Source organism: Leucopleurus acutus (genome assembly GCF_964270905.1).
Source record: "Leucopleurus acutus genome assembly, chromosome: 9".
Lineage (NCBI taxonomy): Eukaryota > Metazoa > Chordata > Mammalia > Artiodactyla > Delphinidae > Leucopleurus > Leucopleurus acutus.
Genome location: NC_139144.1, coordinates 54,082,952 through 54,104,277, shown reverse-complemented (window position 1 = coordinate 54,104,277; position 21,326 = coordinate 54,082,952). Strand labels below are relative to the sequence as shown.

The window sequence follows — 21,326 nt, the reverse complement described above, 5'->3', positions numbered from 1 at the left end:
TGTTAGGGAGTGTTCTAATTTCATTCTTTTACATGTAGCTGTCCAGTTTTCCCAGCACCACTTATTGAAGAGGCTGTCTTTTCTCCACTGTATATTCTTACCTCCTTTATCAAAGGTAAGGTGACCATATGTGTGTGGCTTTATCTCTGGGCTTTCTATCCTGTTCCATTGATCTATATTTCTGTTTTTGTGCCAGTACCATACTGCGGAGACTTGGTTTTTACTGACATTTTAACCAGATTCCATTTCCTTGAAAATGTTGAGGAATTGGGCCTCCCTGGTGGCACAGTGGTTAGGAATCCGCCTGTCAATGCAGGGGACACGGGTTTGAGCCCTGTTCCTGGAAGATCCCACATGCCGCAGAGCAGCTAAGCCCCTGTGCCACAACTACTGAGCCTGCTCTCTAGAGCCCACGAGCCACAAGTACTGAGCCCACGTGCCACAACTACTGAAGCCTGAGTGCCTAGAGCCCATGCTCTGCAACAAGAGAAGCCACCACAATGAGAAGCCTGCAAACCACAACGAAGAGTAGCCCCCGCTCACCCCAACTAGAGAAAGCCCACGTGCAGCAATGAAGACCCAGTGCAGCCAAAAATAAATAAATTAAATGAATAAAGAATTTAACTAGATGCTGTCTTTAAAAAATATATATTGAGGAATAAATTTTGCACTAGAGAGGGAAAGCATGCCCTCACATTACCATAGCTGAAGTTCTGCTTTCCAAGGCAGATCTGTTTCCAGGAATTAAGTAAACACCAGCTCGGAGATTCACGCTGCAAACCTCTAATGCCTAGGTGACGTCTAAGGGATTTAATCAAGCTACAGGATATATGATTCAAAGGACAAAAAATAAAGTGATTAAGAAAAATCTTCTCTATGGCAAGGAAACAGCAGATTGTTTCCATTAATCTTATGAGTAATTTTGTTTTTGTTGGCAGAAAGCTAAACCCGGGGCAAGTGTGGTGCACAGTGGGAGGGAGGACTTACTGGAACAGCACAAGGATTGTGTCACAGCCACTGCAACGCAGTACATTCGAAGCTGGGTTCTTCTCCCCGTACAAGTCGGCTTCCCCTCCCAGCTTTTCTCTTCTCATCCTTGGTCCCACTGCTCACTGGAGCTCTAGCTCTCCTTTCGTCTGCATCTCCTATCGGCCTCCAGGGCCTGCCCATCTTTGCCTTGAACCGTATCTTGAATGTCTGTGCTTTTCTCCATTCTCTCACCTCACACCTGTGTCCCTGTAAGAGATCCTCTGGGCTCAGCCAATCACACAGCAAACATTTATAGAGTGCTTGCTGTGACTACAAGTTCCCCCTTGTTCCCCTCCACCCAGAATGGTGACATATAATAAGTCGTCCGAAATGTTGTTTTCATCACGTCATTTCCCTTCTCAGAGATCTGAAGGGACTCTTTATTTCTTTCCACCACAAGTCTAGCCTCTTCTGTTTAGATTTCAAGGCCTTTCACAATCTGACTCCATCCTACTAGAATCTACCCCCAAAGTCCCACTTCTCTACTCAGATCGGATGCTGTCTCCATGTTTCATTTATTCATTTTCTCCATACTGATGTGCTGTATACCTGCTATATATATGCCAGGCACAGCGCTAAGTGCCTAAGAATATGATACGGTTCTTTCTGTGAGAAGCTCCAAAAGTCTAAAGGTGGAAATATGTAAGGAAACAACATAATATGATATGATCAAGGTTCCTTCAGGGGTTGTATAGTGCGCTGGTTAAGTTCAAAGAGGAAAGTGCTGATTCCACCTGAGGAATCAGGCTGACAATTTTGTCTAGAGGGACCAGGGAAGTTGTCCAAAGGGAGCCAAGTCAAGACCAGAGGAAGGGAAACCTGAGAGTCAAAAGCTGGTGTGCCTACCTCATACTAAAATCCAGATCTGGGCTTCCCTGGTGGCGCAGTGGTTTAGAGTCCGTCTGCCGATGCAGGGGACACGGGTTTGTGTCCCGGTCCGGGAAGATCCCACATGCCGCGGAGCAGCTGGGCCCGTGAGCCATGGCCGCTGAGCCTGCGCGTCCGGAGCCTGTGCTCCGCAACAGGAGAGGCCACAACAGTGAGAGGCCCGCGTACCACAAAAAACAAACAAACAAACAAAAATATGTATATATAGTTAAGTACTCTGGTAAGCTCTTTGCCACAATTAAGACATCCCTCTCTTTTTCATATTGTAGTCAAAACACATGAGAATCAATAAACAACCACTTCAGCATTAGGTTTACATCCATACTTAAGTGAGGGCAAGTATCACAGGGAGTACATGGAAATCTCTTAGGACAGATGGTCAGTAACTTCTTCCAAACATATTTCTGAACAAGGTAATGTTCCCTTCCCCATTAATCTGGTAATTTTCTTCCGTTTTACTATAAAGTATTACTTTCATTTGTTGAGGATGGTAATAATTTTCAAATCAGGAAGAGTGAGGGAACCAGTGTCTATTGAGTAATCCCTGAGTGCTGAGACTTACTCTGTGATTCATTGTAATTCTTTTAAAAAAGAAATTTGATTTCCAGTAGTTAAATAAATATTTTTAGGAATATCACTTAAACATTCCTCGTGTATTTTAACTCATACCCTTTATTACTGATGAACAAACAGTGAGACAAAATGCAAGTGTTGATCAACCCTCAATGGAATTGAGAGGAAAGAAGTAGTAGAGGGAATATATTGTTTATCCCCTCCCACACTAAGCAATTGGAACCACTATCCAGACGAAACAGAGCCCTCCGTGGTAGTGGAATATCTATCTGGGGATAGAGTTGTAATCAGTTGTCAGTTTCTCCCCTTGGATTCTGAATTCACCAGCTAAGAGCTAGACGCTCAGGACCAAGGTGTAGTGTGTGTGCAGATAGATAAATAGGTAGCTTAGATATATATAAGATAATCAGATGATAGACAAATAATCATAAGAAACATGCTGCTGTTATGTTTAGAGTAAGATTTTCAAAATCTGTAGTTAAAATTTTAGATAAAAATTACCAAGTCCAAATCTTTTGTCTCAGTGCTCAGTATAAAATATGATTGTAAAAAAAAATAGTCATTGGATGAAGAAGGTAATTCCATTGCCTTATTGTCAACATTATATCATACCTTAAAATCAGATGTGACTGTGGAACAAGTTTATCCACATGTTGTATAATTGTTGATCAATTTAGAAATAAGAAAATAAGAGATTCAAACCTTGTTTCCTTTCTGTAAATAAGAGGATAAAATTAAAGCATTTTAAATTTGAAGGGTTTATCTTTAATTTAGTAATAACCAAATTTTAGTGCCTAAAAGTGTGTACCTACTTGATTTTTTCTTCATACATGTGTCTTATGTGTTTGTAGTTAAAGTGGTTGAGCAACATTTGACATTCGTGATTATTTTCTATTTAGATATCGTAGCTCTCTGTTTCCTCTTTATCATTTCACTTCATTATTAATGCATTGAAAAGACATTACCCCAAAAAATCAAAATAATTCAATTTCGATATAGAATGTGAAGCAGGAAATATACTTTACTTCTTCCTTCCTTTTCTGAACAATTTTCTCTTAAACACAAGTATATTTAGCAAGGCTTTAAACAGTGCTGAGCAAGTTTAGTTTTTCATTGCAGTTGCCAAATACTAACCATCTCACGAACTCACAGTTATGCAGCAGTTATGCATCACATTGTGTGTATGTTCATTATACAAATAGTAAGTTATTTATTCCAATAATTAAATTTCAATAATAAAACTTTCTTATTGGAAAGTATTCAAAAAACACAAAGGAATATCTAGTAAAACTTTAAGATTCCCAACCTGCAGAAGATCTTGATCTCCTTCCAGAGGTAGCCACTATTAATAGCTGGTATATTATCTTTCCAGATGCTTTTTGATATACATAACATTTCATGCTTATAATTTCAAAGAATACCATTACTTAAATTTTACTCAGATTCAAATTATGTGAAATTCAAGTTACCCAACCTGAGAGTGATATTCATATGAGAATTCCAATTTTTGCACCAGGTATCTGGCAACTTTCCTATTGCTAGCAGGAAGAAATACAAGCAAAAATAGAATACTGTAAAGCTTGACAGACGTATCCCGTACTACTATTCATTTTTTAATATAAAAGCATGGATTTTCTTGTATGGCTTGTGGTATTTTTCTCTTTACCTTATCAAATTCTGTTCTATTGCTTTTCAGAATTGAGTCTTCTCTCCTGCCCACATCATTTAAGAGTTACTACCGTTACAATACAGTAGAAAGAGTATGGGATTTGGAGTAATAAAATCTGGTACAGGTTCCAGCTTTGCCACTTACTAGCTGTGAGTCCTTAAGTAAATTATGTGTATTCTCTACCCCTCATTTTCCTCATTGGAATAAGGAATGGCAAACCCAGCTACCTCACTAGGATTGTTTTGAAGAGTAGAGACTTGTAATCCAAACTAGACATGATAAGCATTGTGTCATTCAGGATGGACTAAGTTTTGCTGTGGCTTAATATAACAAACGTTTATTTCTTGTTGACACGGTCTGTCCATATGAGTCATGAGAGGCTCTGCTCAGGGATGCAGGGTAACAGAGGCTGCATCTCTATACAGTCTTCCTCAGCCACCTTGGCAGGGGGAAGAGACCTGGCAAGAGGAATACTGGCCCTTAAGGCAACCACATGGATATGTACATCTCATTGGTCCGAGCAGGTGGAATGGCCATGCCTAACTTCCAAGGGAGCCGTAAAGGGCATTCCACCCAGGATCCAGAAGACAGAGAGCTGGAGCTTAGTGAAGAGCACTAATGACCACTAATGTTTGCAAACATTAGAGATAATGTAAAGCATTTCAAGGGAAGGGTGAAAAGTCATTCCTTGTTATTTTCTTTGATCCCAAAGGTATTCAAGAAAGATTTCCAAGGAAGGAAAACAAGTCTGGGGACAAAAATGGGAGCCTTGTGTGGGAGTCAGGCATGGTGGAAAGGAACATAGGGTGAGGAATTCAACAAGAAAAGAAAGTGAGGGAAGGGACAGCATCAAAGTGAAGCAAGCTGGGTCTCGTGTGACTAGAGACTGAGCCCCACGCTTCTAGATCTGCAGAGGGTTGCAAACTGCAGCCTAGGTGAACTCTTCCTCAATCCCCTCCATATATCATTAGATGTAGGATGCCTGCCTCACACAGAAGACCTCAAAGCCACTTCACTCCACCTTTGAGCTCAGTTCCTGGTATTGCCTCTACTGTCTGGTCTCACTGTTAGCGTTGTGTTCTTGTTTTGGCCTTTGCACAGCTCCTGGGGGCTCTTTATCATGGAAGATCACTACCCAGTCCAGGGGTGGCAACACCATGGCCACCAGGCTTCACAAGCCACTAAAACAGTCACAGCAAGGTTTTCTTTCTATCCCCTCAGAACCTCTGAAGAGCATCCTATTTTCTTGGTGCTTTAAAGTAAAGGAAGAAGTCTCCCTTATTGTGTATAAGGAAGGCATGTCAACATAAGTGGAAATAGTTTAGATTTCATTATTCCAAGTCCAGTTTTTCCTAAAATTCCTCTACTTTGGCTTAATTGTAGAAGGGTTACAAATCTATAAGAGGGTTAGGATCCCGTATTTATATGTTTAGAATTTCTCTGGTCAGAATATTCCTTCAAAAATATCACCACCAGGCATCGGACAGTGTGGGTGTGTATTTTCGTGTGTGTGAGTGCACTGAGGGAAGGGTGCATGAGGGAAGAGGAAATGTGAAGCTTCAAAAAAGGAAATGGGGAATGGTCTTGTTGCATTTAATCAGTGGAAAACCGTGGTCAAAAAAATGTGTTGTTTTTTTTTTTTTGAAACTTAGTCTCTTTATCTTATGCTCAAAGGAATAAATTTTATAAAATTAAGCTGTATAAAAGTAAAATTATGTGGATCAGAGAACTGAAGCAATTCTGTGCAGATTCCCTTGATCACCCAAACCAGCACGCAGATCCGTGGGAGGAGCAAGGTAGAGGGACAGTTAGGTGTGGTTGCTATGGCAACCATGTGCTGATTGGAATAAGACTGAGGAATCGTGATTCATCCCTGGCTCCACATTTTCCTTCTCTCTTCTTAACTGGCCCCTAAAGATTTGCAGTCCTTGGGGTCTCAGTGCTACCAAGGCAGGTCACAGAGAGACACCGTGCAGCCAGAGGTTGCTGTCCCCTAGCAATGGCAAGGAAGGCACAAGTTATTCATGTGCCTGAGATAAGCAGGGTACAAGTGTAAATAAGGTTTAACCAGAGAGATGAAAGTGAGCAAGAATCATCAGAATGCCAAGCTTCCAGGCCAAGTCCTGGAATGCCACAACTCTGAAATGACAGAACCAAAGTGAGGCCATAGAAGCCAGATCAGCCTGTGAAGTGCAGATATAAAAGACCATGAGTTCGTTTTCTGATGTTAAGAAGAAACACTGGTATTGACAAGAGAGACAAAGGTTTGTCCAGAGGGTTGGAGTGGGATGTACTTTTCCAACACATGTTTCTGAGCTTCAGCTTTCTCATCCATAAGATGAAATGCTGCCTTGAAGGTTGCTGCGGGGACCAGAGGCATAATAAATCCTCCTCAGCTGCTCAAATGAGTTGTCTGTGACCCTTTCTGAGGGGGAAAATATGAGTGGCCATATTAAGAACAATTGCAAAATCTTGGCTGATATTGTTTTTACCTCAATAGGGAAGATAAGAGTTCGGCATCATTGGCAAAGCTGTGAGAAGAGACTCTGAAGGTCATCTCTTTAGATCCCTACTTAGGGATCTAAAGAATGCCCATTTGTGCTTCTCCTGTTGGCTGTTGCCTTCATCAAATAGAGTGGGCTAGGTTCTACCTCTCTTGATGAAACATGATGCATGGACTAGGTGACATTTTTATTTTGTTTTTGTTTGGTTGGTTGTATTCTTGTCATCTAGGGAGGGTGTAGGAAATCACATAAGCCTCTAACCACTCTTAACAGGAGTGTCCATAGTCTGTGTCCCTTGTTCAAAAGGAATTACCTTCAAGGACTTAACTTTCAGGGAAGGTTATTTCCTCTGCAGTATGCTCTAGAATTGTGGCTAGATGATGGAAATGCTGCTTAATGCTTCAGCATTCTGACTCTCCAATCCTGAGGTTCTTGACCTGCGGTCCATGGGTCTATGAATGGAATTCAGAAGATCTGTGAGCCAACTGAAATTGTATGAAAAAAGCTGCCTGTAGTTATATGTGTAGATGGAGTTTTCTGGAGAGGATTCCTTGGTGTTCATCTGGTTCTCGGATTTGGCAGTGACTCGGTTTAAGAATGATCATAATCTGAGTGCTCTGTGTCTGTTCTCTTGTTGGCAGTTGTATTTATCAGTGTTTTGTCCACTGAGGAGTTGGTAAGAGTAGAAAAATAGGGAGGACATTAAAGAAATTTTTTTCGTAAGAAAAATCATAATCTCAGATTCTGACTTAAAACTGATCTCTCCATTACATAGCAATGCAACAGTTCCTATGCAGTACCATTAAAAACATTAAATAATGTACGCAAAATGTGTACATTTTACTGTAAGTAAAATTTACCTGAACACCATAAATACATATTGCACTCAAATTAACAATATGTATATTTAGGGGTGAAGTATACTGATACCAGCAACTTACTTTGAAAAGCATCAAAATAATAGGATTGATTAATGGATGAATAGAAGCATAGGCAGATGAATAGCTATGTTACAAAGCAAACACATCAAAATGTTAATTGTAGAATCTTTGTAGCGGGTATATGGATGTTCGCTGTACAATTCTTTTGTTTTACTGTATACTTGAAAAGTTTAATAAAATGTTGGAAAAATATATAATCATAATATTTAGAGTGTATACAACTGTATATGATACAGAAGACAGAATAAGGATCGAAAGAAATGAATGGAAGTTGATTTTATAACTTTGATATTTATTGATTCAATTTAGAGGTAATTCTTTAGTACACAGAAGTAAATCTACAAATGTTCAAATTTCAAGTGCAGAGAATTTATGGTCAAGAGGAATTACTGTGATGTATCTGTGTGCTTAGCAAGACAGCCCTCTGAACAGTGACCATGATTGCATATTTTCCCCAGATTTGGTAGGGTTTGCATAGTTTTATTTGGAGCTTGTTCTAACACAAAGCTCTTCTTGCCTTCAATTATTTTCTAGTCTATTTCTTTGCTTGATTGCACACCATGAATCTTAGTAATTTTCCTCTACCTGTCTGCTTCAGATACATCTTATCTGAATCACCCATCTCTAGTAATGTAGACAGGCTTAACACACTACACCCCAGCGAGTGAAAGAAAGAGGTGCAGTGTTCTTTACATTTTACCAGGCATATATCAGTCTCTAAAAATCAACCTGTTAGAATTTTTCTTAATAAGAGAGTACTAAACGAGATGAGATTTAACTTTACCATGTTAATCCAGGCATGAGTAGTTTTACATCCTGCTTGGACCAACGTGCTTAATAATTGATCATGAGAACCATATAAACTCTGGCACTAAAACTTGGGAGGTTACTAATTAAAAAACAAAAGAGTTTTTCCATTTTAGCATCGCAGGCCCGGCTCATTGTAGGTGACAGCTCATTCGAGCCACTGAATCCAAGAGTTGCAAAAGGAGCAAAACCAAGCAGCTTATTGGAGCTGATGAGCTGTTTTGTTTTGTTTTCACACTTGTATACTTCATGCAGTATACATTATAGTTAATTATTATGTTTCAAGCAAAACTGGTGATTTTTTTCCCCCCATGACAATGAAGCAACTAAGTCACTAGATCTGTTTTGGGGTTTTCTTCTTTCTTTCTTTCTAATGACCCCCGTGTTCAAAGTCAGATCTTTTGAAAAGGACTTAACAGAGCATCATGAGACGTGATAGGTGCTTAGGGTGCAATTTTAATGCCAACAGACTGGAAAACAAACAGCATAAACCCAGACAAGACATAACTTTGTTCTTTAGCATCTGTGTGAAGAGGAAATCAGATCTTTCTGGGATGTGCTTCCACTCACAGGTGTGGAAGAGATGTCAGTTCCCAACTCACCACATTGTGGGTGGGATTCTGATTTGGGGCAAGGCGACAGGGTATTGCATTGTCTCTCACAGTAAGAGCTCGATTCACTTAACTCCATGCTTTTGTTTCAGTCGTCCACAAACGGACGTTAAAAAAGCGTGAAGCATCCCTTAATCCCATGAGCCTGGTGTGTGCTGGCTCCTGTCACTGCATTCTCCAGCTCTGTTGCCAGTGGAAGTGAGAGATGGACCCCAGGCTTGCAACCACTGTTCTTTGCTCTGCCACCAAACCACTGAGCTGTTGGCACTTTAATCGTTTTATACCAGGAGGAAACCAATTGTGTTGATGTGAATGTCTTATTCATCGGACATTACAGGCTTCACATTTTTAAGGAGCTGAAACTCCAAGTCCCCAGCATGCACCCGCAGTGAATCAAGACAAGAGTGCCGTGATGACGTTTTCGAATTTATTGCAGTTGCTCTTTAAAAGATTTGACAGTATTTTAGAATTCTAAACGCCACAATTTGAAAGCCTGTCTGAGGTTGTGTGCTAATCAAAAACAGTAAATCATGTTTGACTTATAAAGGTCAGCAGAGTAGTAGAACTCAGAGTTAGTGCATATTCTTTTCCTTTTCCTTTTAAATGTGTAGACAAATATAGAGACTCAAGTGAACAGGCAATTTATCAAGGACCTAAGGCATCTTTCTGGTGCATGAAAATGTCCAAATTCTCCCCACGGGCTACGTTTTGAAAATTGCAGTCCTGGGGAAGAAGCTTAGTTTCTGTGTCATCCTGAGTCCAGGACACTCTAGATATTTCTCACGGGCAGAATAAGACCTTTCCACATTAAGTGCTGCAAAATCTGGTGCTTTGTGAGCAGTCACAAGACATTCGAAGAACCTGCTGCATTATCTCATTTGATGTCATCCTGAAAAAAACAACTATTTACCCACAGATTTCACAGAGGCAGCTGTGACTTCATCTGTGTGGAAAGCACACAACTGCCCTTGGTTGGGGATTGCCCTGGCGTCTCCCCTGCTTAAAAGCCTCGAAGACCTCCTCACTACATACAGAATAAAGCCCCAAACCCTAAGCAGGGCACGTAAGGCCCTCCACTCCACCAGCCTCCCCTACCCTGTCAGCTTCCCCTGCACTTTGTTTCCTGACCTCCAAATATGTGCCTGTCCCACTGGCCACTCACTGCTTCCCAGAGCCCTAGGCTATTCGAGAATGCCCTCCTTCCTCCTTTCTACACATTGAACTTTTATTTATCTTTCAAAGCCCAGTTCTTCCTCACTGCATTGGTACCTCTAGAATAACACTTCCATTCTCCATTTTGACTTAGAGGTTGCTGTTGTCCTGTGGTCCCCTTCCAAACTCTTGAGGCTCCTGAGGACGGCAGTCGTGCGCTGGTAAATATTTAGCAGCCATCTCTCCAGAAAGAGCAGGAAAGCCCTGATTGGTCAATTGTCTGTATCCCATGGTGTAAATATACCTCCTTCCATTGCCAATTTCAAGGGTGGCTGTGTTTAATAACAGCTTGCAAAATTCCTGAAAATTTTAGCATCGGGCTCTCACAAGCCAGTTCAAGCTAGCTTCAGACCACCACTGAGAGGGACCTTGCTTTAACAGTCTTTGGAATAGTCTCCTCTTCCCTGCTAAATGCTGTGCTTTCCTTAAAAAAGAGATGTTCAGTGTTTTTCTGGATTGAAATAGGCAAGCCAGCTGATAGTTTGGCTCTGCCACAGCTCATTGAGTGGGGTGTCATTTGCACAGAGATTCCGGGGATATTTGCACCTCTTGTCATTTGAGAGTGGTGGCCTTAGCCGTCTCCCTCATGCCACGGTGCGCAGGCACGTGTGAATTTAAACAGATGGATTTATTGGAAGTGCAACTGAGAACTGCAGTGAGGAGCAAGTTGATGGTCTTGAATCCAGCAGCCTCATTAGAATAGAATGTGATCCACCATGGCGTCAATAAAACACTTACAGAGGAAAGCCTAAGACACAGATTTGGGAAGATCAGTGACAAATTCTTTGAGGGAGGAGAGAATGCTATAGGCTCAGATCTCAACATCGTTTCAACAAATCTTTTGTCATTTTATTTATTTTAAATATTTATCTATTTATTTATTTATTTTTGGCTGCATTGGGTCTTCATTGCTGCGCACGGGCTTTCTCTAGTTGGGGCAAGCGGGGGCTACTCTTCGTTGTGGTGCACGGGCTTCTCATTGCGGTGGCTTCTCTTGTGGAGCACGGGCTCTAGGCGCATGGGCTTCAGTAGTTGTGGCATACGGGCTCAGTAGTTTTAGCTCGCAGGCTCTAGAGCGCAGGCTCAGTAGCTGTTGCGCATGGGCTTAGTTGCTCCACGGCATATGGGATCTTCCCAGCCCAGGGCTCGAACCCGTGTCCCCTGCACTGGAAGGCAGATTCTTAACCACTGCGCCACCAGGGAAGCCCTCTTTTGCCGTTCCTGATGTGAGCCTTTGTCTTACTTTTGTGACTCACAATTTGAGATTGGAACGTCAGCATATTTTAGTTCATGTAGTAAAGTGCCAAGCTGGCTAGCTCTGTTTTTATAATCAACTTGGAAATAACAGCATATCGACCCTGTTGTTCCTGTAAGGGTGACCAACTCCTTTTGGTTTACCCAAGTTTTAAAATTGAAAGTCCCACACCCTGGAAACCCCCTCGGTCAAACTGGGACAGTTGGCCAACCCAGTTGCTGTAAAGGTGTGGTTCCTGTACTGAATGCTATGGGTACTTACACTTGGAATATACCTCGCACAGCTGCTATGCCAGGAGACATTGAACCAGTGACTGAAAGGATCATAACTTCTTTAAAAGCCCAGTTTATAAAATCTGTTCTCCTCTTAAGGTTATGGTCCTGTCTTTCAGGCACATTATTTATTTATTTTATTTTATTTTTTTGGCCACACCTCTCAGCATGCGGGATCTTAGTTCCCCAACCAGGGATCGAACCCACGCCCTCTGCAGTGGAAGAGCGGATTCTTAACCACTGGACCTCCAGGGAAGTCCCCCAGGCACATTCTTTAAATGAGAGGGTAGAGCTTCCCCGGTGGCCCCTGGTGGCGCAGTGGTTGAGAGTCCGCCTGCCGATGCAGGGGACACAGGTTCGTGCCCCGGTCCGGGAAGATCCCACCTGCCGCGGAGCCATGGCTGCTGAGCCTGCGCGTCTGGAGCCTGTGCTCCGCAACGGAGAGGCCACAGTGGTGAGAGGCCCGTGTACCGCAAGAAAAAAAAAAATGAGAGGGTAAATGAAATGTACTTGGGATAGGAGAAAATGCTACATGTGCACAAAAGGTTGCTATTTATTTCTCATAATGATACGTGTTCCATAACTATCCCATATTTTTGTACTTATCTTGGGTATAAGAGAAATATAGCAACTTGCTATGATGGGATAACCAGTATCAAAATACTTTAAATAGCCTATTAGGATTTTGTGGGGAGTACATTTCAGATAACTTTACACGCAGATAGAGTCTTAACTTCCATGAATCAGCCCTCAGTGATTTGTTGTTCATTGGCACTGTTCATATTGTGAAGCTGCTGCACGGGAAAGAGTTGGTGGGGAGCTTAGCTGGGTGTCCAATGTCTTGAATCCCTCAGCATGACCTTGTTGGACCTTCCTCGCTGTCAGCAGACATTTCCTGGTAGAAACGATGTGCTATGGTAGTGTCCACAATGTGTCACTTTGTGACAGTTGTTAAATTGTGCCCCATAAGAATCAGTGTTTCTGCTATAATATGACATATGTGTTCCTACATGTGTTTGGCAAACTACCACAGTAAAAATTGTAGTTTATGGGAAGAAATAGAGTAAGGGGCAGACCACTCAAATTGTATTCAACATAGTATTTTAGTATGTTTGAGCTGCTCTAACAGAATACCATAGACGGGGTGACTTATAAACAATAGAAATTTATTTCTCACAGTTCTTGAGGCTTGGAAGTCCAAGTCCAAGGCACCAGGAGATCTAGTGCCTGGTGAGGACCCTCTTCCTCTTCTTGCTGTGTCCTCAACATGAAAGAAGGAGCAAGAGACCTCTCTGGGGTCTCTTATATAAGGGCACTAATCCCATTCACATGGGCTCCACCCTTATGAACTAATCTTCTCCCAAAGGTTCCACCTCAGAATACCATCACATTAGGTTTAGTTTTCAACATATGAATTTGAGGGGGGACATAAACATTCAGTCTGTAGCACATGGCACCCACAAGAGCAGTAAAAACACTACTAAAAATACTAGCACAGTTTACAGGTGAAATAAGTTTGGTGGAAGGGTTGAGGCTACCGAATTTTGGCTGAAACAGCAAAATGTGCAGAGCTCTAGGAGAACCTTACAATAACCAATTCCAAGACAGAGCATCATGTGGCCGAACTAAGCCAAGATGAAATATGTGAGGTAAGTGGGCAGCATGTACAGTACTGCAGACCCCTTCAGCTTGCACACGACTGTGCTTATGTCTCATGCACATGGCTGCTGTGACTTAGTGGCTCAAAACTAACATTAGCACGAATTCTCTCATGTGAACCAACACGACTTCTGGTTTATGCTGACGCTGTTCTCTGTTTACCAATCATATGTGATCTAGTTTTCACTACAGAAAGTCATCTTAGCTTTGCAAATTTCTGCTGAATCTTAGCTTTGCAAATTTCTGTCTCATGGTTCATGAGACAGATTAAAGTTGTAGATGATCATATGTATTGAATTCAAAACCCTTAGCATGAAATTTTCTTGCGCTTCAACACTTTGGACAGTAATAGTAGACAACTTTTAATTTGAAAGAAAAAAATCCACCCAAAATGAAGTCACATCTGCTCTCAGATCTTTTAATTAAAGTCAGACATGAACCCTCGTGTTTCTCTGACTGCTAAATACTTAGAAGTGGTTTTATGAGATTTGTGTGTGTGTGTTTTAAGTTGTAAAAAAATGCACACACTGCTGAGTTACATGACTTTGGTTTATTTAAATATAGTTTAGTAGGACTGTAATATATAAGGAAGGTGAAAGGGCAGAATTCTATTTAATTAACTTATACCCACTTGGGAACCAGTCAATTATAAAGGTATGCTGAGCAAATAAAGCTTCACATAAGAAATCCTTGAAAAAAATAAGCCACTTTGGTGAAGGCTTTCCTATTCTTAACTTTGTCATTAAAATTATTTCTATGAGCTATTTCAAACCTTAGATTATATGTGTGTATATGATATGTGTGATTTTTATATATTATGTATGATTATATATAAATGATTATATGTGTGATTGAATATATATACACATATGATTTTTTAAAAGATTAAAATATGTCTTGGTGGCTCTTAGAAGACCTAGATCAGTACTTTCCCTGCACACTTTTGGCCTTTATTGAGATAGGACATACTCCCAGGCTTGCCATCCTTTAATCTACATGTGGATTAAAATACGACCAGTGTTTTATATTTACATAAATCTGATTTAATAAACAGTCATACCATTAAAATAGAGGATTCTTTTCAATCACAGCTAATTATACATCATATAATGCCTGGTCTTTAACGAGGATTTCAATAAATGTTTGTTGATAACGATGATTATTAAAATGATATGTTAAGTTGGTCTCCTTGTATAAGAAATGCTTTGTTTTGAAATGTTAGACTTAAAAGCTTTGCCTAAAAATTTTTAATTATGATCACCACTTTGGCAAGAAGCTTAAAATGTGCAGAGTCGCTGCAATTAGTGTATTGTGCACCCATATGGATGTTACCAAACAGCTTTCAATTTAAAGGATTTGGGCTATTTGAGTGATGGACCTTCTGTTAAGCTTAAAACAAAGCCCGACTATTTCTGCATTCATTTTAATTAATATTCTCTTGCTGGTCTCAAAGTATTCTCTTCTGGGGGGGGAGAAGCATGATTATCATAAATCAGAAATAAGTAACAGAAGTAGGTTTAACTAATTTTCTACTTCGTTCTGTTTCATCTCATTTCTCCCCACCCCCCGAGGAGCTTCAATGCAATGTCAGAACAACTGGAAAACACTGATTTCAGATGTTCTCAAAGAAAACCTATATTTCTAGCCAAATCATAACATAATTAAACTCACAGAAAAATGAAGAAATAAAGCCATCCCCAGATTTTTGAAAATCATTATGAAGTTTAAAACGTATCATTTTCAGTCCAACATTCATGTCAAATCTACAGTATAAAATTTGATTATATATACAAATGAGTATATGTGTCATATATGTATATATTTGTATATATACATGATATTTTTACTTCAGAGAGGTTTGTAGTTGCCTAGGTGCTTGGGGTTTAGCAATCTTATATGTGGACTTAATTTTCTACAGTAGCAAATTCTGCCTGAATATTGATTAGTATTTTAAGCAAACTCAAACTCACACAGTCTGGTAGTTCTTTTTTCCTGGATACTTTTAAGTGAAGTCTTATTAATATGATACTTGGGGAAAAGAAGCTTTCTGGACTTTTTCTTTCACCAACTCAGAATAAATTCTGTAAACGGTTATGTGTGTTAGTTAAGGCCCTGATTTTTTAACTATTTTCAAACATCTCCCCTGCAACCACTCTTTATACACCTTCAGAAAGACAGTCACTCCAGTGGCCACTGGAATCCTGACTACCTGAACGCCCAATTTAGGACAACTATGAATGCTGATTTCAAAAGTAGACAGCTAAAATGAGCCCCCAAAATCTTCACCGAATTCTTAAGCATAAGATAAACATGAAGATTACAAAGCAGAATTGTAATTTACCAGAACACATGGGTAAAATAATTCATCTAATATGGGAGTGGAAAGGCATAAAATCATTAAGTCCACTCTAAAACACACCATAGCAGCAGGTCCTATTTTTTTTTCCTTTTCCAGCATTAAGGAAATTCATTCCCCCTAGCCACTAGATTTGGCACAGAGATACTCTAGTTTTTCCATATTGTCTGGATTTTTCATTTTTATTTCCTTTTTTTTTTAAAGCATGTGATTAATTATACACCTGTCTTTAAATTCCTCCTTATATACCGGTCTTTTGGGTTCCACATTTGAAAAGAAGGAAATGTGGAGTTAATTTTATTCTAGGTTAGAAACAGATAAAAGCTAAAGGTGGTCAAATAATATACATTGTTTTTCTTGAAGAGAGGTTAACTATTTTATAATTCTATACTGTCTTTGCTACTGGGCGGTAGCTTTATTTACATCAAATTGCTTCCCTTTCTGTTAGGTTTACACAGAAGTCCCTCAAACAGAAATGAGCAGATTACCCAACACTACCCTATGTGTAGCTTCACATACATCCTGGTGAATATCCTGTTCACAATTTAGGCCATGAAAGAAAACCTACAGTTGTTTTAATTTGGAAGCAAAATAATCACTTCTCTCCAGTGAGGCTTAGAGAGAGAAAAAAAAAGGGGGGGGGGCAGAGTCTTCCTGTAGAAAAAAAGAATACTTTGTGGAGGGGCAGTGCTGCAGCAGGATTAAAAAAGTAAAGAGTAAAACAAACACAAAACCTGAGAGTGGGTAAGTAGGCCAGCAAAAGAGAGACCATCTGATTACATGGAAGCACCCTGAGCTGGGGTACTGGCTGTGTTGTCCCACTGGCGTGTAAACTGCGTGTGTGTGTGTATGTGTACACATAGAGATTTAACAGGGAGCACAGAGGGAATTAGAAAGAGCCTGGCCCATTTTTAATTCGGGTCTGTTTGCTTGCATTTAGCACTTAAGGGCTTCTACATTCAGTTTGCTCAAAAGAGTGATGAAGCACTCCTTGCTTATGCCTCAAATCAGAAATGCATGAAGTGCAGCTGCAGAGATAATACATTTTCCCCAAAGGCTTTGGCTGAGCAAATTAGGTGTCAATGGGGTGCCTGCGCAGGCAGTACTCTCTCTAATTAGTCTCTTGAGCCTAGTTGGTGGCGGGTATGAGATGATCTAATCAATTGGTCTGTGTCTGATGGTTCGTGTAAAAATCCTACCAGGCAGACTCTCTCCCACAGGTCACCCACCTGCACAGCAGGGCTGCTCATTTTCATTTTTCATCTCCTCCATCACATGATGCTGACAGTTGGTTTTAAGAAAATTGAATCCAAAAAATATCTAGTTCATAGGGCACATGGGTCAGAACAAAGTTGCATTATGGGTACTAGCAATCCAATTAATTAATATTTATAGCTGAGAAGCTCTATGTAGATATTTCTGAATAAGGATTTTATCAATAAAAATCCAATTTCTTCTTTAAAACATTCATTTCTAGAGAAAGAACACTGTAAAAACAGAAAGCAAGATATAAATGGCATCCATTAATCTTATGGGTTATATACCTAGGAGTTGACGTGCACATAGTTTATAATTTATATTCAGTTTCATTTGTATTGTGTGTGTGGTGCATTTTAATAATCAATTAAATGTAAGGAAGGATTTTGCTATTATACTTTGCTTCCCTATGAATGTTGTGTGCCCTCTCCTTCCACCTATATCCCCATCTGTCAAATGCATGATTACATTTAGATTTTAAAGAATTTTTCTAGCAGTAAACTCACCTACCTCATATGCAGTCCTTGAAAACTGAAACAGATGCTGATGCCACCCAAGGAGGAAGAAAGGACATCCCATGCTGCCGGTGAACAATATTAGGCAGGGTAGTGGGCACAGTTTGGGCTCAGCTGCTCACAGAGATGGGAAAGGGTCTAGTTCTCACCGGCATCTCCCTTCTTTTCGTATTACTGGCTCCTTTCATTAAATGTCTGAACCTAAACCTAAGTAATAGACATCTCATAATCACTCTGTTCACATTTTATTATCCAATTACTGTTATTTTGTATTATCCTTTATTATCCAACTCTGCTTATGCCCTGGGTTAGGTACATGATTCTCCTAGAGATTACACCCAAAGAATCAGCGCAAAGGCAAGGACAAACACCAGGAATGACTAAAAGAAAGTCTGAAATCAACCCAATAGGAAAGTAACATGCTATGGTGATGGTGTGCACATATGGTTACATAAAGTCAGATATATTGAAAATCAAATCAGTTTTTTCAAATAGAATGTCATGGAGTTAAAAAAAAAAATGTTTGACCTACAGGAAGGTGTTAATACCCACCTTTCTCAGCCTGTAGTGTATCTGTGGACGGCCACCTCTGTTCCCAACACTGTGCTCTTTCAGCAAGAGCATAGGCACAGCATTTGCCCTTGGTCACCATGCCAGGAGGGAATAACATCTGAGAACATACTCCACTCCCAAGTTCTCAGATTCTACCTTTCCCCTTCCTGTTCATTCCACAACTGTCTACTGACTACCTGAGCTAGGTCTGGGCTATGCTCTAGGGACACAATGGCGAACAAAACCAAGATTAATCAAGAATATAATCACCTGCCACCCTACATGCTCCCTCACAGCAAACGCCCTCAGACCACAGGGACTACATAAAGTCTGTAGTTCAGAAAGGTCAGGCTTGGGTGCCAGGTCTGCATCCTACTGATTAAAGTGGTGGAGTGGAGGAGAGCCAGGCAATGACTAGTTCATTCGGGCGTGGCTGTAGGAACTCTGTGTCTAGGCAAGCAGATGTCAGGACAAACCCTGACTCCTGTTTGGCCAGGGTGGGCAGGCTTCCTGGAAAAGCTGGCATCTCTTAGAAGAAAACAATAGGGGAAAATCTTCATAACTTTGTGACACAAAACCCACAAGAAACAAAAGAAAAATATGGATAAATTGGACGTCATCAAAATTAAAATTGTGCATCAAAGGACACTATCAGTACGGTGAAAAGGCAGCCCACAGAATGGGAGTAAATATTTGCAAATCAAGGGATTAATATCCAAAATATATTTTAAAAAAAAACTCCTACAACTCAACAACAGACAATCCAATTTAAAACTGGGCGAAGGACTTGGATAGATATTTCTTCGAGTAAATATACAAATGGCCAACAAGCTCAAACATCACTAATTATTAGGAGAATGTGAATCAGAATCACAGTGCCATACCAGTTCATACCCACTAGGCTATCTATGATCAAGAAAAAACAAAAACAAAAAAACAGAAAATAACAAACGTTTGCAAAGGTGTAGAGAAATTAGAACATTTGTATATTGCTGGGGGGATTATAAAATGGTGCAGCCACTGTGGAAAATGGATTGCCAGTTCCTCAGAAAATTAAACAGAATCACCATACGACCCAGCAATTCCACTACCAAGTGTTACCCAAAAGAATTGAAAACAGGTACTCAGACAAATATTTGTACATTAATGTTCATAGCAGCACTATTCACAATAGACAAAAGGTGAAAATAACCCAAATATACATCAACTCATGAATGGATATTTCATACACAGAGACAAGAAAGCAGATTCACTGTTGCCAAGGAGCCTGGAGCAAGAGAAGAATGAGAATGAAGCATATAAGATATGTAAATAAAGAATATAAGGTCTCCTTTGGGGATGACAGAAATGTTTTGGAATTAGACAGAAGTGATGGTTGCACAACACTGTGAATGCACTAAATGCCAGTTAATTATATGCTTTAAAATGGTTAATTTTGTGTTATATGAATTTAGCCTCAATTTTTTAAAAAAGGGTGGAAGGTTAACCTTCCCAAAATCATCATAGTAAGTGGGGGAAATGAGTTAGAGGGTGGAGAGGATGCTGTTTTAATGGTTCTTAACTGTAAGATTGGAACTTGTTGCTCCCTTGGGCAAGGTAGTGCCATTCAGGGGTGATGTGCTTGGTACCCTAGCCTGCAAGGGCAGCAGTAGGGCAACTGCACTGCAAAGTCTTGACAAAAGACCACTGTTCCCTGTCTGCCAGAGAAGATGCCTGTGTGGCAGTGTGGAAGGGGACAAGCAGGCCTGACCAGGCCTCAGTGACCTCAAGCTTCTAAACTGAGATAATGAGTTGGTTCTGGGATTCAGTGGAGCTGATGGATCGAATCTCTGGGCTGTGCAACTTGACCCTGACAGTGTTTCTTTTCACCCTTCCTGGCAAGACATTATTTTCCCATCCTAGAAACTCAATGAAAATGCTTAAGGGCCAAAAAAGAAACGGAGAGAGAAGCAGAGTGAACATTCCTTCTTTCTTCTTGAAACGTTCACATGGAAGTAGTTACCGAATTTAAGCAGGCATCATCGGAAATGCACAGTTGTATGCAGGATGTTGGGAAGAGGTTGGCAATTCAGGTCACGCGGGCCAATTTTCATTCTGCTGAAACTAGGTCTGATAATCGGCACTGTGGAATGATATACAGCTGGATTTTTTTAAAAACATGTATGTGATCCGTTTTTCTATTTCATGTTCATAAAAATGAACACGATACATCCTTTTAATGGTCTGTATGATGCTACAGGCATTTAATTAAGACCAGTATTAGTGCTAATGATTTGGGGAAGGAAATTTGCTGAATTTCTTTTTCTCTAAATAATCCAAGAGGAGGTTAGACCATTTAAATTCATGGAGTTAAATTATTTTAACAGTAGAAAATGCAATCAGAGCATTTGTTTATCGTATTATAAGGACTGTTTTGGTTAAGGAGACTGCTCTGCTTCCAACATGTGTGCTCGAGGCCACTGTGGAAAGAATGGATAGGCTCACTTTGGCCTGACCAATTCTGATGTCTCATGTAATTTAGGAAAAATGAATGATGTAAGGTTTTTCTGGTGGTTTTGTTTTTAACATATAACAATTTTCTCTTTTCCTCCTTCCAGGATTAAGTTGTCATCATTCTGGGAAGGAAAAAAAACCATTAATGAAGTGGCCAATAATACGAAGGGAATCACGGATCAGTCTCCTTTCACTCCCTGTGGTGGATTTCACTTACAAGAAAATTGAAGCTGGCAAGACCTGTTTTCTCTGCAATTTATTTAAAACCTTGCACGCATTTGGATACCTTGTGATTTCCAAGAACTATGTGAAGATTAAGTTTTGCTTACTGATACATGGCATGTATTCTTCTCAGTCTTTTGTGTTTGATTTTTTTTTGATTTCCCTCTGCACCACGGCGTCTCTGTAAAGGTTTTTATGCTTTCACCAGCCATGTCTTAAATACATTAAGACAACACACTCAGTGTTCACACTTCTTCAGTAATGTCTGTACTTGAAAGCCACATAGTGGCATAAAACAATGTGTGTTTTCTCTGAGAGCAATGCACATTTTGCAACCACCAGGAAGGAAAACTATAGCTAAAAAACACCCATGTTCTCTGACTGACTTGACACCTTGGTCCCTGGCCATGGGACCCCACTTGTCTCTTTAAGGACATTGGCAAATGTGTGTTTTTGTTTTGTTTTGTTTTCTTGGAAATAACTGCACACTTATATAGGATATCAGAATCTG

The 21,326-nt window shown here is 40.2% G+C and overlaps 1 protein-coding gene across 1 annotated transcript in view; it reads left to right on the top strand.

Moving 5' to 3' along the window:
• The window catches only part of CDK14 (cyclin dependent kinase 14), a 554,405-nt gene extending 533,416 nt beyond the window's left edge, over nucleotides 1-20,989 (top strand). Inside the window, exon 14 of the mRNA XM_082846673.1 lies at nucleotides 20,698-20,989. The gene's annotated coding sequence lies outside the window, so the exon portion shown is untranslated. The remainder of the gene's footprint in view (nucleotides 1-20,697) is intronic.
• Nucleotides 20,990-21,326: the final 337 nt, after the last annotated feature.